Here is a 17,682-nt window from a genome sequence, read left to right as displayed (position 1 = left end):
AAACAAATATACAAAACTGTGAGGCAACGCTTAAAACCAACAAAAGATTTCGTGGCCGTATCATAGACCAAGAAATGCTGTGATAAAACCGTTGCTTTAATCATGAGCTCAGTTATAACCACATCAGGATGGTTAGCACTATTGGAGAAATCATCAGGATCACAAAGTTTTATCAGAAAAATATGTAATTTATGTAAATACAGAAAAATCATTACTCAGTTTTATGATTTCACGTACAACTGAGGATAAAACTTAACGATTCAACATGTTTCCTCCATTTTATTTCAAGAAAAAGTACATAATGTCTCTGAAACTCCACTATGTTGAAAACCCCTCTTTTGCACCCAATTCCATCGAGTAAATTAAATGCATTTAACTTCCAATTTATGCACAATTTGTGTGGCGCACTTTTTTTGTCATTATCACAGTCACATTCACCACAAATTTCCACAAACAAACCTGAATTCCAGATCGGCATCTTTCCAATTGATGGCTGGATAAATAACCGAGCATAATTTATTCTGACGATCGAACGTTGATAGTGAAAATTAAACAAAACAAGTATTTGACAAGTCAGAAGATGGTTTTATTTAGAAGGTTGTATCGGGGATACGATAAAACTATGATACAACCGAAATCCTAAGCCGGTTCGCATACGAAGTTCTGTAGATCATAATAAGATTGGGCCAACTATAGCCAGAACGTGGGCTTTTGGTGGCATATAAGAGCTCGAGATGACTTTCAAGTCGACATCAATGGTTTTATTTTTAGGGTTTTTGAATCGCTAAAGAATTTCGATAAAATTAAAATTATTACTTGGGGAGTAGGGTTGAGGGTAGGAAAAAAGTTAAAGTAGAGAGTAGGGTAGACGGTACGGTTAAGCACAATATAGACTAGAGGGTACGGTAAAGGATAGGGCAGTGGTTATGGTAGAGGATACGGTAGAGGGTAGGGCAGCAAAGAAGACAGTAAGGTAGAGGCTAGAGAGTAGGGTGAAGAATTGAGATGAGATAAGATGAGTTGAGGTTTTTTTTTTCAAGATATCTTCAGGAATTCTTTCCAGGATTTCTTCAGGCATTTTTTTCGAGAATCTTCCCAGGTTTATTCCCGGGATTCCTTCAGATATTGCTTCTGAGATTGCTAATTCCAGATTTCACTTCAGGGATTTTTGCAGGGGTTGCTTTGGAAAATCCTGAAATTCCTTCAGAGATTTGTGCTGGAATTCCTTCGAAGATTCCATCCAGGATTCCTGCTGTGATTGCTTAAGGAAATCCTTCCGAAAAAAAAATGAGAAATATAGATTTCTTCCGAGATTTTTTTTCAGGCAATTCCAGATCATAGAGACATCTTCTATGGTCTTGCAGGAAGACCTGCTCAGCTTCCGACCGGCATTCCTGTCATGATCTCTCTAAGGATTCCATCAGGTATCCTTTACGGAATTCCTTCAGGAATAACTTCAGGGATTTCTGCCAGAATTGCTTTAGAAAATCCTGAAAGGATTCTTTCAGAAATTTTAACCACCATTATTTCATGGATTTCTGCTGGAATTACTTAGCAGATTCATTTTAGTATACTTTCAAGTGTTCTGTCGAAACATATTCAGAGAATACTAATGAAATTCTTTCTACGAGCAGGGATCCTTGCTCGGTATTTATACAGAAATTCCTCCTGGAATTTCTTTTGTGATTATTTCAGGGATTCCTACCGAGCTGTCAGCTGAGATTCCCCCAGAATTCTACCAGATATGCCTCTCAGAATTCCTTCAGTAAATCTTCCCGGGATTCCTTCAGGGATTGCTACCGGGAATGTTCTTTCCCAGCGTTGCTTTTCAGAGTTTTGTACGTAATTCTAAATTGCAATTGGTAGATCGAAAGACACATTATCTTTTCGATGTAACTTTGATAGTGCCCAGAATAACACCATAAAACCCGAATAAAAAAAAACATGGAGTAGTACGAACATAAGTGGAGAAGCCGTGTAGAGTATATCTGGTTGAATTTTTTTTATAAAAACATGGAATAATAATGAACCTGGGCGTGTTAGTGGAATACCTGTAAGTACGAGACACGGAAGACGACCTTGTAGTTGAGGTCGAAATACGTATCTGTCAAAGGATACAAATTAAAAGGAACAGTTGAGAAATTTAGGGGGAATCTTTGGATAAAATCTCTTGAATAAAAATTCCTGGAGGAATCACCGCATGAACTTCTACTTAAAACGATTTTTTTTAAACATGCAAAATTTCTGAAAAGTTTACGTATGACGAGTACGTAAAGAGAGTTTATGGGGAAAAACTCAATTACTTTATTAGAAATCATTATCTGTGTGAAATTTAACTTCTACAGTATTTTAACGTTTGGTTATGCTGCACTTTTTATTTTGATGTGTTGAAAAAAATTGAGAAATGTTAAACACTGCAGTCGAAACTACATGAAATCACAAGGATCATGCATTGCATACTTTTAGGCGTTTATCGGCTTATATTTGTGCCCCAATTTATAAGTCATTTTTCTAGTCTTTTTGAGTAATTATCTTCTGTCTCACTTTTTTAGAGCTGTATTGTATCGATACGGATCAGAATATAACCATAGCTTAGAAGTTGTGCTGAAATAGAACTCGAGAAAATAAGCAGATATTGAGGACCTACAATGAAGATTTTTTTGGAACTAAACCATAGACTTCCATTTTTTTTCGTCAAATCATGCTAATTTTATTGGAACTTGACCTTTGATAACAAATTTGTTTTAAGATTTAAATTGTGAGACACCTTGGGCGTTAACGGGTTAAATTTAGCGCGCGACTATTTTCGTGGGTCAGTCCATTTTTTTCCAAATGACCCAGAACCCTTTGATAGAACAGCTTAAAACGACTTAACTATGAAAAGTTGAAAAATCATTTGACAAAATAAACAAATTTTGATTACAGTACTGCTTGTCCATGGCCTGAACTATCTGTTTCTTAAATTTTTGATAACTGTTTTTCAACTGCGTTTGAAATAGTTAACGGATTTTGAGTTGTGCTTTTGTTACAGAAAACTGATAATAATGCGTAAATCTAGCGTTCGTCAACGAATTTCGGAACTGGTCTTTGTGAGATGAAAGTTTACATAGTTTATCATCATGCACTATCAAAATCTCAAAAATAACATATTTTGATTTGGTCCTTCTACTGCAGGAAACCGACGATATCTAAAAAATGGAAGAGACGATGTCATCACACACCCAAATATTCCCCAAATCGTCCCACAGCCGTCTCACCGTCGTTAACATTGCGTCAATCGAATATTCAAATTCCTAAAATATTTCATCAATCACGAAGGTCAATAGAATCAAACTGAATTGATTTTCTTGCCATAGGTCAGATCGAAAACGGTTTTGTGTGCTTCCTTAATGCATGCTGGGAGCTGGGAGCAAGTTGCCCAAGTATTCGAAACCGTGGAAGGTATTCCAACGTTATTTACGCGAGCTAAGCTGCTTGAGGTTGAGCTGGTCCCGCGCTTGCCAGAACCTTTCAAACTGTGCTCATTGATCTCTCCCCAATCCCCATCCATTGCCCCCCGGTGCGGTGTGCGTCTCGGTGAGTCCGGTCCGACAACTGTCGTCCACGTTCGAATGCACATAATTCAATATTATTTACACATTGTGTGAGTGTTGAAAGCACTTTTTCTGATTTATCTCGACAGAAATCTCTTTCTCGATGGAGCGTAGCGCTCGATTCTCGGTGCGGTGGGAATGGCTTTTATTATGGGTGGATGGATGGAAGGTGCTGACTGTGGCGACTGTGGCGGCTCGATACCCGACGAAGACGAAAACCGAGACCGAGTAATGTAAACGACAGTCACCGCGAGCGCGAAAAAATAAACGATCGTCGGCTCAAAAGCGTATCAAGGTGAGCTAGGAGGTGCGAAAAACGCAAACTGCCCCGATAGAAATCTAGCTCGTTTGTTGTACTGGCACAGGTAAATCTTGAACTGCCTGACCGACTCTGGTGGGAGCATGTCAGTCTGTGAACAACTTTTCGCCGTCTTGGTCACGCGGGTTGGCGCGAACGGTTCTTTTCATCCAGCTGCAGTCCCCCGATGCTGCAATGCAACAACCCGCTTCTAATGATCCAAAACCAACGCCGCGCGCTCGCTCGATGGATGCCCGGTTTTGTAAGCTCAAATATTTGCACTTGCTTCGGATCGGTTGCCCAAACCCGGGTGCACAACCAGCAGACACTTAGGTTGCTCTCTGGCCGTATGCACTCCAGCTGGAACAACCGGCCGCCCCGAGAACACCACTCATTAGCGGTTTGTGCAATGAACTCTTGCTTGAGTGTCTGTCGGTCGGGGTTTGGTTATTTCGAATACGGGGTGCCGTTTTGTAATGGGCAAATAATAACATCCAAAAGCAAACCGAAAAATAAACAATAATATTTATTTATTTTTTCATGCTTCCGTGGTTCGTTTATAGTGACACTTCGTTTTCTTTTTGCCAAACAATGGCAGTGGATGACAGTGTTGTAATTTGGTGATTTAGGAAATTAATTTAAAGTTCCACTGCTGGATGCGCTTGGAGGAAAACGTGCCTCTGGAGCCGGCCTTCTGATACCTGGTTAGTGCTGAGATAGGGTAAACCATTACGTAATCATAAGTCTTCTAATGTGCTATGAAATTATAAGTTAATAGTGCTAAAGTAGGGAAACAGAATAACCTTCTATCTATAATTCCCTCGCCTACTTTATCGAACGAAGAATCCTTCACTGGATCATGCTTGGATTCAAACGCTTCCAGTTACTCAGGGCTACATACTAACTTACTTAGTCCTGAGCACCCACGCTGGTGCATAGGGCCGAGTTGAAAAATCTCCATGTCCATTCTAGGCGATTGCCATTGCCTTGATCTGTGGCTAGCTCAAATTTATGTCGACTTCTTTTATTTCCTTGTTGAGGCTTGCCCGCCATGAGTCTCTGGGTCTGCCTCTGCTGCGATTACTAGATGGGTTCCAATCTAAGGCTTGCTTGCCGATTTCGTTTCCGCCCCTTCATAGAGTGTGGCTGACCCACCTCCAATTTCGCTCCCGAATTTCTGTCGCTATCGGCTTTTGATGCATCGACGATTGAGCACCACATTGGAATTGTGAGGCCACCATGCACGAATTATATACCGCAGGCATCTATTGATGAAGACCTGCAGCCGTTGAGTGTTCTCCACTGATACACACCAGGTTTCACTGGCATATAGCAGCACAGATTTCACGTTCGAGTAAAAATTAGGATTTTGGTGCGTCTACTGATCTGGTTGTTTTTCCATACATTTCTTAAACTCACAAAAGCAGCCCTCGCCTTCTTGATCCGTGCATCTATAGCGATCTTGGTGCCGCCATCGGCCGCCATTTGGCTACCAATATATTGAAAATTTTCAACATTCCCCACTGCTTGCCCAGCTACCGTAAAGCTAGAAGGGTTGACCGTGTTTTAATTCAACGAAATGGTCCTGTTGACGTTGATAGTAAGACCTGCCGCTGAGTCAGCATGTGTTGAACCGGCGCCCGATTTTCTCCTCCTGTCGATGGATCCTAGCAATGCGCAACCGGATCGCGCCGAGTAGGAGATGATGATCGGACGCAATAACGGCGCTACATTTGTTCCACACATCAATAAGGCTCCGTTTCCATTTTCGGCTAATGCAGATGTGTTTAATGATCACTGGAAACGGAAACCCATGTCATTTGTGCACTGTTCGATGAGAAAAGAGCGATCCCCCAATCAGCATGTCATTGTTGCCACAATACTCTGCAAACAGCAAATATTTCTCCGAGACCATGGCGTCCCATGACGTGCTCATAGTCCGAGTTGTCGGAACCAATCGTTGCGTTGAAGTCGCCCATGAGGGTCTTGATATCACTTTTCGGAATCTTGTCCTCAACAGCATTCTGTTCTCTGTAAAAATTCTCTTTGCCTTCCAGTTCGGCAACATCGGTTGGCGCGTAACATTGGATCATGGTAAGGTTTCGAACCGCTATTCTGAATCTGGCTACAATTATCCTCTCATTAAAAGGTTCCCACTTCATGAGCGCAGCATGGGCGTGAGCGCTGAGCAGGAAACCAACTCCACGGTGGCGAGGAACATGTATAGCAGAATTTGACCAGACACCAATCTGTGTTCTCCAAAGTTCGATCAACGGATTTCACTCAGTTGTAGGATCTCGAGCTTCATGCGGAATGCCTAATTGACTAGTTGTGCCAGTTTACCCTGCTGGACATTCCAGGTTCCAATTCTTGTCCGTTGTTACACGCTAAAAGTCGTTGACGTTGAATCAGTTCGTAATCTTTCGTTTTCGGTTTCTGTAACGGGTTTTTGGGTTTCGGGAACAGCAGGTTGTTGGCCTAAGGTCCCCTATCCATCGTGGTGGGGCTACCACCTTAGGTATATATAGCTTCCGGTGGAGGAACATATCATACTCAGCCGCTGGATGATAGAACAGACGCTGCTTGAGCCACACCTCCTTTGTGAACAAGCGCTCGGGATGTACCTCCTCAATATAGCTGAAGTCAGAAGGACAACAGTGCCCAGGCTGCACTACCAGCTTATCAATACTTCCATTCTAAAGAAAATATGGCATACAAGATTACACTTTATGCATGATAAGTCATGCAAATTTCCATTAGAAAAGTATGCTGGAGCGGACCGGTAATGGAACTGAGGCATCTCCTATATCTCTTTAATAACTATTACCAAAAACAAATAAGCCTGAACAGCTTGCATTGCAATTATAGCCAACATCCACATACCTTTCCAATTAGTCATGCCCAAAAGAAAAAAAAAATATCCTAACGAGTCCCATTAATTCTTCAAACAGGTAATAATAAAAAATTCTATTAGAAGCGAATAGAGCACGTACCGTCAGAACACCACTCCCTCTGACTTTTATTCGACCACTCGCCTGAGTGAGTGGTTTCCTTTGAGCCCGGGCCAGCGCAGGCAAAGATCCAAAGGAACAAAGCTATAAAATGCGAAGGAAATCTCCGTCGCTGGCTGCTGGTCTCGTTGTGCTCCCGGTTCTTCCACTACCTACCTTCCTACTTATAAATTGATTCTACGTGACGAGTTCAATGGAGCAGTAGTGAGCAAATGTAAGGCACAGAGTCAATTCTTGGGTGTAGCTATGTATGTGGGAGTTCTATAACATTCCCGGGACCGCGCTGGAAAAGCTTTTGAAGCAATACGCGCTGAATCAAGCGGAAACGTGCGTTTTCAACCGTGGCTGCAACAGCCGTAGATATGTTGAGCAGGGAGCACGGTATGAAATGCGCCAAAGAAGTTTAACGAAAATGGTTTCATTTAAGCGATATATTTAAACGGTAGGTTTCCTATTCGCCAACATAATAAAGCTACCTTATACACACCTTATATTTCCGCATGGCCAATGGAGCTGAGATGCCAGATTTGTCTCATTTGGTACCTTCCGCCGACAAAAAGAAGGAGGAGACATAGCCATCGCCAGAAATGAAAATGCCGTTTCCCTTCCTTCCAACAGATGTATCACATCATCCAGTTAACTGAGTCACATCATTTTCACAGTGATGAACACACAATTTATCTACCGCCGTACCGCTAACAAACAGCATCTACACACCAACGTGGCAGTAGAGCCATTCCTCAAACCCTCCGACACCCGTATGAACTTGCGCAGAGGCAGTACATTATCACCTCCTCTCCTTTTCAACCTTGAACAGCACTCGCCAAAGGATAGAAGATCACTAAAATATACTTAAAAACTGAATCAATCAGCTCTAGGGTCTGAGTGCCAGAAGTAATCTCACGTTCCTAAATTCATCCTATTCGAAAACAAGCGATTACGACATCAATTGATTTTTTTTTGTTTTTATGCGTGCTCAGCTCACATCTAGCAAAAATACATAAATAGGAAACAAAACAAACAGCGCTTCAATCCTTTGTTTTAGTAGGATGAATATGGGAACCACATGCTTAATAAGGGAACCAATGCCCTATATGAACAATTCTTCTTAGATCTGTATGTTTCAGTAACCGGAAAAATACTGCAATTTTACAATTTCGCCACTAACGCATTTCACTATATTCCCCCCACATGCCATGCGAAACAACCGTCAGCAAAGGCACTGCAGATCATGCTGCTGAGAAAGTTCTCCAAAGCACCATGGAAGAAAGCTGCGTTCCTTGCTCGGCGATGTATTATTCGGCGGAATTTGATTTTACCCCGGGAACGTGATCATAAATTTATTATTGGGACTTGCTTGCATGTGTACCTACAGCAACTACACTCGGTTCTTCGTTACAGAGAGTCCTCTTTGTAGACTGAACCCAACTGGTTTGGTTGGTTGGTTGGTTTGCTGGCTGGTTGGACGGGTCCCAAGCCGAACCGAAATGGAAACATGACTTTTGAAAAGTGCTAAGGGATTACTTCCGAGCTGGGAGATGCGCTCCGAGGCACGTTCAAGGCTCCCTTCTTGCATGGGATAGTTTCCGGCTTGTGAGCCGTCACCCCGGTTGCAACGTGTATGAACACGAGTTTGCTGCCATTCTACTGTCGAGATTCCATTAACCGTTTGTGTGGAGAGCGGTCGTGTACTGCTGCTGCTGTTGCAGCAGTGAATTCGTTTATTGGACCATTTCTCTTTGGATTATGCAACTTTGGTTACACTTCTGTGTGCATTATGCAGCTTCTTTGTTCAGAAATTATGAGACAATCATGGAAAGCATGTCCTTGCATTCAAGGAAAAAAAAATGGCGAAAGCTATTTTCTCTGTTACATGTATAACATCCATAACAATTCAAAAGAAACCATTTAGAACGTATCAAACGCGTACGTTCATAGATTTAGAGTTTTTGTTACCCAATGTTTTTAATGGACTGTGGGAGATTGAATATGCAACGTGAATATTGGAATATTGAAACGTTATAATATGCTATTGCCCACTGTTTTCAAACATGTAGATCCAGGAAGTGTATGGGGTTAAGGATCGTCATCTACAACAAAAGTGTAAGCCAGGGCTACTCTTTCCTCGATCCACCAAACAACATTCTCATTGTCGCCAAACCCTTCGGCTCTTCAGAACCACCAAAAATGCATTGCTTCAGAGAGAGGCTTGTGCATCCTCAAGGTTAGCTGCGTAGCCTGCAGCAACGAACATCTATGTCTTGCTATAAGGAGTCCGCCAAGGTAGCAGTAGCACTAAATTCCCAAATGGAGGAGAACGTGCCTCTGGAGCCGACCTACTGAAGGCTTATGCTGGCGCTTAACCAGTTTCTCGAATGGTCAGCACATAGAAGGACGTGCTATTGCCCATACCCATATGCAATCGTAGAATTCGTTACTGCTCCGTCAACTTTTTTTGTCTGTACCGTCTACCCCCGTTGGTTTGAACGACACCTCATGCAAACCAACGGGGTTCATTTTTAATTTGAACTTCGGGCCCGACTTCGCATTGACAGTCCAGTGCTTTTAACCAACTAAGCCACAGAACAAGTAACTGGGTTCAAAGCGCTACCCCAATAAGATCCGTCTGTCACAACTTGGCTTTAAGATTTCAGTCTCAATCTCGAATTATAGCAATAAATTTTCATTTCATTTCTTTTAGTCTACCTATTGCTACTCATGAACTTAGTACATAATAACATAGATTCTTATTTCTGAACAAACATTTACGAATACCTCCACAGAGCACTCAGTAGAAACAGGGCGAAACAGTTCTCCCAGCCGACATTCAAACCCATTTTCCTACGTAGAGCCCAACAATCCGCTGAGGTGAAAAGTTAATAATAAAATAGTGCCTGTGGTTTACCCCGATGATACACATAAAAACCTCGTGTCGAACGTGATATCCAAGATACTTTTCACATGTTCGTTAGCAATCTAGGTCCTCCATTATATCCATATACAAACACCCCATTATTATCCGTAATTTATATCTATATGCGCTGTGTTGTTGAAAATCTCAAAGGACACAATAAAGGACATCGTCTATGCGGCGCGCTTGGGACCCGACAAACAAAGAAGAAGAAGGAGGAGGAGGAGAACTCCCTCAATCTCCGGCTCGGTCTCACACATGTGCCGTGCCTTGCCAGCAGACGAAGGCGGACAGACGACGGGGCAAGTGTTGCGTTCCTAGGAGAAACCTCACAAAATTGTAACGAACTATAAGCGAACACTGCGCAACGGTTTCGTTCCTTTCAAGCCAAGGGGACCATCATCGTCGTCAAGCAGGTTCTATTTTGTTTTGTGGCGTACCTATGAGGATATGAAGGTGCACAGTGGGGTCTGTTTGAAGATAGCTGGTCAAATCTGATCAATTTCTTGATTTGTTACCAGACTAACCACAAGGATGTTTTCGATCATCTGGCAATCATTTGACTCATTTATCTATAATTCAGTTCAGAAGCATAATATTGAAATGAGATGTTCGGCAATCTTGTAGATAAGTGTTTTTCCTCCTACAATTATCACTAAGGACGCCATATCCTTACTCTCATATATGCGGCGTGACAACACTAGTACCACCTACTCATACTAAACGATCGAAAAATCCGATCGTTTAGTGTGAGTAGGTAGTACTAACACTTTTACGCCGTGAATATAAGAGTTAGAATATGGCGTCCTTGGTGATAATTGTAGGAAAAACAATATTCTACAAGTTTGTCGAATATCACATTTTAATATTTGGCTTCAGAACTGAGTTACAGACTAACCAAGCCAAGTAGAAACTACACGCTTTGACATACATAAACGCAATAGAAACACATGCTTGATGAATAAATTGCGAAAAAAAAAATCCAACTACTCCGGTGGGAATCGAAACCACGATTCCTCATTTCCTAGATGGGTGTTTCTATTCCTCCACGCTAAAGAGCCACTTGCCTACGTTGATACTACCGATCTTTATTTTAGAATATGATACTATTAAACGTTAAGTGGCATTCTTATTGTTCTTTCCCTACTTCTTGGCGTTACGTCCCCACTGGGACAAAGGCTGCTTCTCAGTTTCATGTTCTATGAGCACTTCCACAGTTTTTAACTGAGAGCTTCCTCTGCCAATGACCATTTTACATGGGTGCTTGCTGCAGGATAACACGAAGATACTCTATGCCCAAGGAAGTCAAGGACATTCCCTTTACGAAAAGCTCCTGGACCGACCAGGAATCGAACTCGTCACCTTCAGCATGGTAATGCTGAATACCCACGCCTTCACAGCTGTGGCTATCCTATAAACAGAAGAATGGCATTACACCCCTCCGTGCACCGGCACAAAATGCCCAATCGAATCCGAATGTGTTACCTACTGCTTTGTGGCGATGGAGTGTCGGTGTCGGCGGCAACCGTGGCGGTGGTGGCGTTTGCGAAAATGGGCAAAGGAAAGAGATTTTTAGGGCTGCTCTAAATGGGAAAGGATGTTGCTTATTTTTACAACATGTTACCCGACGACGAATACGACGGCCGACGGAAGGCGACGACAAGGTTTCAGTTGAGAAAAAAATAACATTGTGATAAAGAGGGAGCTCCCGTTCGTCCGAGCCGGGCGAAATGACATCTCCGCCGGATCCGGAGGCCTAAGGACGTGGGGGTTCAGTTTGGCGACGAAAAGTTTTACGTTTAGGGAGTAATAAACGTTGTTCGTTTGGTGTGCTTTTTGCTGTCCAGGACACTCGAGAATTCCGCCGCACAGTCTCGCTGCCGTCGTCGTCGTCATTTGATTACAGAGCTGAGAGAGCTGTTTCTGAACGCACTGCTGGAAACAGACTGGAATACGAATTATTCAGATCCAGTGAAGAAGCAGCATAAATCATAATTTTCTGACAAGGGGAGATAAATCATAATGAATGTTGACATGGGAGCGCACGAGACGGCGGATATTGATTCATGGCAGTTTTATATGGTCACCCCCGCGCTCGACTCTGTTCTGTGGATCTTTGGACTTGGCCCGAGCCATTTAACGAACTCATGCCACAATTTCATGGATGCGTATTCGGAGGCTTGGTTCTGGTTACAACTTGTTGGAATGTTTCTTGGTCTGGAAACAATTTGAAGATGCAAACGTAATGACATTAGGCACCGTGCTTGCGACTGTCGAGTTGTCGTCGGTTTCCTATGCAATAGGGGCACAACTCAAAAACGTTAATTTTTCAGAATTAGCGTTTGAATTTGAAAATTGGGAATCAGCTTATCCTGCAAGTTCAGGTATTTAACTTATCATTTGACAAAAGTTTACGAATTTTGATTGTTGTACCATTTAAAGGGCATCAACACTCCAAATACCGTGATAGGAAAAAAGTGGGAACTAATAGTTTGAACAGCTCGTTCTCAGCCGTCTGTGATCCGATTTAAATTTTTTTTCAGGCATCTTCTACCCAACTCTTCTACTTTTATGTTTGGCAAAAAAATATATTTTTAGGGATGCTCATTTTTCCCCCAGACCAACGTGAGTAAGGAACGTTTTATTAAAAAATCGTATTATTTTATTTGCATGCATACAATTTGCGTAACTATCTTGAACATCCCTAGCTACAAATGAACTTGATTCCCGACCGGCATGTACTCTAGTGCTCTTCATAACCATCCTAGAAGGTTCACGCCTTCAGCAAAGTGTTTTAAATTGATTGGTACTACACTTTCACGTATTCTATATTGATCTAGATCTGCTGTAACTGGTCTAGGTAAGTTTGATTATTTGTATGACTCTCTAGAATACTCGAAATGCATCCTAGAAGGTTGCAGTCTTCGTCAAAGTTATTTGGATTGGTTAGTACTTCACTTTGACGTCTTCAGGGTTGATCTAGTTCTGCTGTAATTGATCTAGATAAAATACGCGACGCGACACAAGACAACACTTATCGTTCTTACAATCGTCAAGAAAAGATTTAAAAAATTACCATTTGTATGGACATGGATTGCAAGTAGTGCACAAAAGCGCCAACACGTTACGTGAACTACTATGTAATCTGAAGGATAAGGTTCCCCCGGATGAGCAGTCAGGAATTTATGAAATTCCGTGCAGGGACTGTCCAGCTGTCTACATAGGTCAGACACGCCGGAAATTCAAAACCAGAATCAGGGAACATAAGAATGCCGTTGACACAAACAAACAAAACGAATCCAGCGTGGCAGTTCATACAGCGAGCAGTAATCACAACATCAACTGGGAAGAAGCGAAACTGCTCAAATGTGTCAACAAATCTTCGCATTTGAATGCATGGGAGTCCATGTTCATCACAGGGTCGAAAAAGCAATTGATGAATGAGGACGACCCTCCCATCGCATCGTGTCTCTTCGACCTAGCAGACTTGACGATAGAGTAAATTTCTCTTCTTTTGGACGTATACGAACAACGTACGAACATACCGCAGTCAGTCGGACATTGTCCTGAAGATGGGCTAGATCTCGCCCGAAACCGGTCGACAAAAGGTAATTTTTTAAATCTTTTCTTGACGATTGTAAGAACGATAAGTGTTGTCTTGTGTCGCGTCGCGTATTTTGTGTGTCGTGTAGTTCTTACGTTAGTGCAACTGTAAAGTAAATTGTGATCTAGATAAGTTTCGTTTTTCTAAATGATTTTATAGAATCCACGATAAGCATCCTATAGTTCTCTGGATTGGTTATTACTTCACATTTTCATCTGTAGCTTTGACCTAGATCTGCTGTAATTTATCTAGATAAGTTTTATTTTTCTACATGACTTTCTGGAGCTCTAGCTATGCATCCTAGAGGATTGTCTTCGGCAAAGTTCTCTGCGTTGGTTAGTGCTCCACTTTTACCTAATCGGTTTTGATCTAGACCTGCTGTATTTTATCTAGATAAGTATGATTTTTTTAACTCACTCTCTACAATTCTCTACATGCAGCCTTGAGGGTTTCAGTCTTCGGCAAAGTTTTCGGAACCGATTAGTCACGTCTCCGGTTTTGGTCTAGATCTGCTGTAAATAATCTAGATAAGTTTTATTTTTGATATAACGAAAAGTTCACTGGATTGGTTGGTACAAAAATTTGCATGTAGAGAATTGTAGAGAGTGAGTTTAATAAATCATACTTCATTTGTAGGGATGTTCAAGATAGCTATGCAAATAGTTTACTGCATCTATATCATGCCTTTTTTGCTAAGTAAACCGATTTCTAGTCATTTTTCGTTATCACTCCTAAAATTTTGAACGTCAATCAAAAATAGTGAGGTTTTTTAAAAATGTTCCTTATTCACGCAAGTATGGGGGAAAAATGAGCATTCCTAGAAACATATTTTTTACAGAACACAAAAATAGAATAGTTGGGTAGAAGATCCTTGAAAAAAATTTTTGAATCGGACCACAGACGGCTGAGAACGAGCTGCTCAAAGCAAAAGTTCCAACTTTTTTCTGATCACGGTATTCCGCGTGAGTTTTTTTATCACGGTATTTAGAGTGTTAAGGAAGATCGTAGTAAACTGCGCGCGCGGACGGGTGTATTTTTGAAGCGCTGTCACGTTTTTCATCGCCTATGCAATTCGGTTTGGCCGATGAAATTGCAAATGATTCCGCGAGTGAAATTGAAGGAAATCAGTAATGTGTTTTTTTTATCCGGAAGACGATTTCGATATAGCAGACTTCCAAAACCGGGTATAATCCGCTACGTGGTGGCTGTGTGATTGTGCTATTGAAATGAATTAGGTGAAACTCCGCTGCCGCTGATGGTGCTACGCCTTTGAGCAAAACGGTTGTATGAGTACCGGTGGACCATAAGTGGCGAACTGCTGTGGCAAGGTGCAGTACAGTATAGTTTCAATATTTCTGGGAACTTTAAAGTGAGTGGATGGAGGGATGGGAAATAGGAATCAGTTGTGAAAAGGAGATACAGTACTGGTTCCGGTATTGGAAGAGCGAATTAATGAAGCTTCCGTTGTGTTGTGAGCTAGTTGATGAGAGATGGTGATACTGGATGTTTTACTGCAACTGGGAGCGAAAAAGATGAACGATGCGTTTATTGGAAAACTATTGCAGGAAAAAAGAATGAGGGTCTCGTAAGAAGAAATTGGGTTTAAATTATTTTGGGGTGATGAAAAGAAGAGACTGAAAAGAACTTTGTGATTTGTGTAAGAGAGAAAATCAATAGAAAGTGAGCAAGACAGTGCTTGATACGCTATGGGCGGTCATGTTAGAGATGTTGGTCGGATAACAAAGGAAAAAAAAACAATCGATAGTTTGGGAAGAGAATTACTGATTGAGGAACAGAAATAAAAGAGAAAATGAGAATAGAATAGTGTGAAAATTGTATTAAGCAAATGTAAGCTGAAGGAAAACGTGCCTTCGGAAGATACTTCCAGCCCAGCCGTTTGGTCGACGACGATGAAGCTGTTTTTAAAACTGGTGAGATTGTTCCTTTTATATTTACTTATATTTTGAGAATGATTTTTCATTAGGGTCTAACTGACATAATCGATTTCCTTCGTCGATTTTCTTTTTGTATATTTATACAATGTATATTGAGTTTTATCCATCTTCTCATAAAATCACAGTAAAACTAGCATTATTAACAATCAAAACTTCAAATTCCCGTACCAAAATCCCATTTCCTTTCTATTTACGAGGGCGTCGGTGAGTTGCTGGCATCTCGATAAATAGATATCGTCCCTTCCCTGCTATCCTTTTTTTCTTATCGTTTCAGAGAGCGAGCAATGGCGCTTAAGCCTAGGCTTGTTAGCCAGGACACAGTGTAAATGCCTGTGCCCCATCCCTGAAGAAAAATGGCCCAAGGAGTGACAAAACCTTTAGCTATGTCACTCCCAACGATGGTGTTTACACATACTAAAACAGATACACTGACTTCAACGCATCTACATACATGTACTATTCAAATGCACTCACACAATCTGAATTTTGTAGCAGCACTCGCTTATAGTGAATCCCAAATCAAACCATTCCAAATATCCAACTCCTTGACACCTATGGGGGCGCCGGTGAGTCGCTGGCCTTTCATAAAGTGGGTGTCATATCATCACATCCTTTCCTATCCTCGTAACGGAGAAGATGGGCGTGGCCGGCAATGGAAGTTTTCATGTCTTTTTTACTTCAACCTCTAACTGGATAGCTATTCCCTCCCAAATAGCATTCCATAAGTAGTTAGAATAGGAGTATTAAAGTTTTAACATGACAACTTTCAGTATGCAATCTACGAATTACTCCGTTACCACGCAACGCAACGCAACGCAAACGGTATTTGGAGTGTTAAGGACTGCCTGTTTGCAAAACGGTGAGTCGATAAGATGAGCGTCCAACAAAGTTCTGGTTCTCACAAGTTCCTACCTCATGCTTCCACGGGTCAAGCGATGACAAAGACCGCCAGCAATGAGTTGTGTGCTTAGCTGGTAGTGCAGCCTGGACCTAGTTGGGACCCTAAACAGAACTGGCACGATGGCTCTCCGGCGAGACAGGAGTGTTGGCGCAGGCCCTATAAGTCACCCGTAAAAATCCTCATTAAGAATAAAATAGGAAAAAATACGACTCGATACAATCGGCAAACACCCACGCGACGAAATAAAGACTACGATTGGAAACTTGAAACATGGAATTGCAAGTCACTAGGTTTCGCATGATGTGACAGGATAATCTACGACGAACTACTTTCCCGCAACTTTGACATCGTGGTGTTGCAGGAACTTTGTTGGACTGGACAGAAAGTGTGGAAAAGCGGGCATCGAGCGGCTACCTTCTACCAAAGCTGTTGCACCACCAATGAACTGGGAACAGGATTTATAGTGTTGGGCAAGATGCGACAACGTGTGATCGGGTGGCAGCCGATGAATGCTAGGATGTGCCGTTTCTTCAACTACAGCAGTATCAACGTTCACTGCCCACACGAAGGGAGACCTGACGAAGAGAAAGAGGCGTTCTAGGCGCAGTTAGAGCGAACATACCAATGTTGCTTGTCGCGTGACGTGAATATCGTTATCGTCGACATGAACGCGTAGGTAAGAAGAGAGGAAATGTACAGGCCAATAATCGTGCTAAACAGCCTGCACGCCGTATCGAATGATAATGGCCAGCAATGCGTAAACTTTGCAGCCTCCCGTGGTATGGCAGTCCAAGGCACTTTCTTGCCCCGCAAAGATATCCATAAAGCCACCTGGAGGTCACCCGACCATCAAACAGAACACCAAATCGACCACGTTCTAATCGACGGTAAATTCTTTTCAGATAAAACCAATGTCCACACATACCGCAGTGCAAATATAGATTTGAATCACTACTTAGTCACTGAATGCATGCGCTCAAAACTTTAGACGGTTCAACGTTTCGACGAACGCCGCGGCTCAACATCGAGCGGCTGCGGAACGCAGAAGTGGCTCAAGACTACGAGCAGCAGCTAGCAGTGGCTCTAGCAACGGAAGAGCAGCTTGGCGCAGCTACACTTGAAGATGGCTGGAGGGACATCCGATCCGCCGTAGGTAGTACCTCGGCTGCAGCACTAGGCTTCGCGACCCCAAATCACAGAAACGATTGGTACGACGGCGAACAGTTGGAAAACGAGAAGAATGCAGCATTGTCGAGAATGTTGCAATGCAACACCGTACGAGGGCAAAATTTTTAATGAGGAACGTTAAAGACAGGCGCGGAAAGTCAGCAGAAAAAACGGAATGGCGAAGCGATGGAAGAGCTGTACCGCACTAAGGACGCACGGAAGTTATACGAGAATGAGCGCAG

The 17,682-nt window shown here is 42.2% G+C and overlaps 1 protein-coding gene across 1 annotated transcript in view; it reads right to left on the bottom strand.

Annotated features, from left to right (window-relative positions):
• LOC109398826 (protein slit) overlaps positions 1-17,682 on the bottom strand; it is a 707,963-nt gene that overhangs the window by 676,847 nt on the left and 13,434 nt on the right. The window lies entirely within an intron of this gene.

Source organism: Aedes albopictus, chromosome 3, assembly GCF_035046485.1.
Source record: "Aedes albopictus strain Foshan chromosome 3, AalbF5, whole genome shotgun sequence".
Taxonomy (NCBI): Eukaryota; Metazoa; Arthropoda; class Insecta; order Diptera; family Culicidae; genus Aedes; species Aedes albopictus.
The sequence above is the reverse complement of the archived record's forward strand: the minus strand, read 5'-3'. Positions and strand labels throughout refer to the sequence as shown.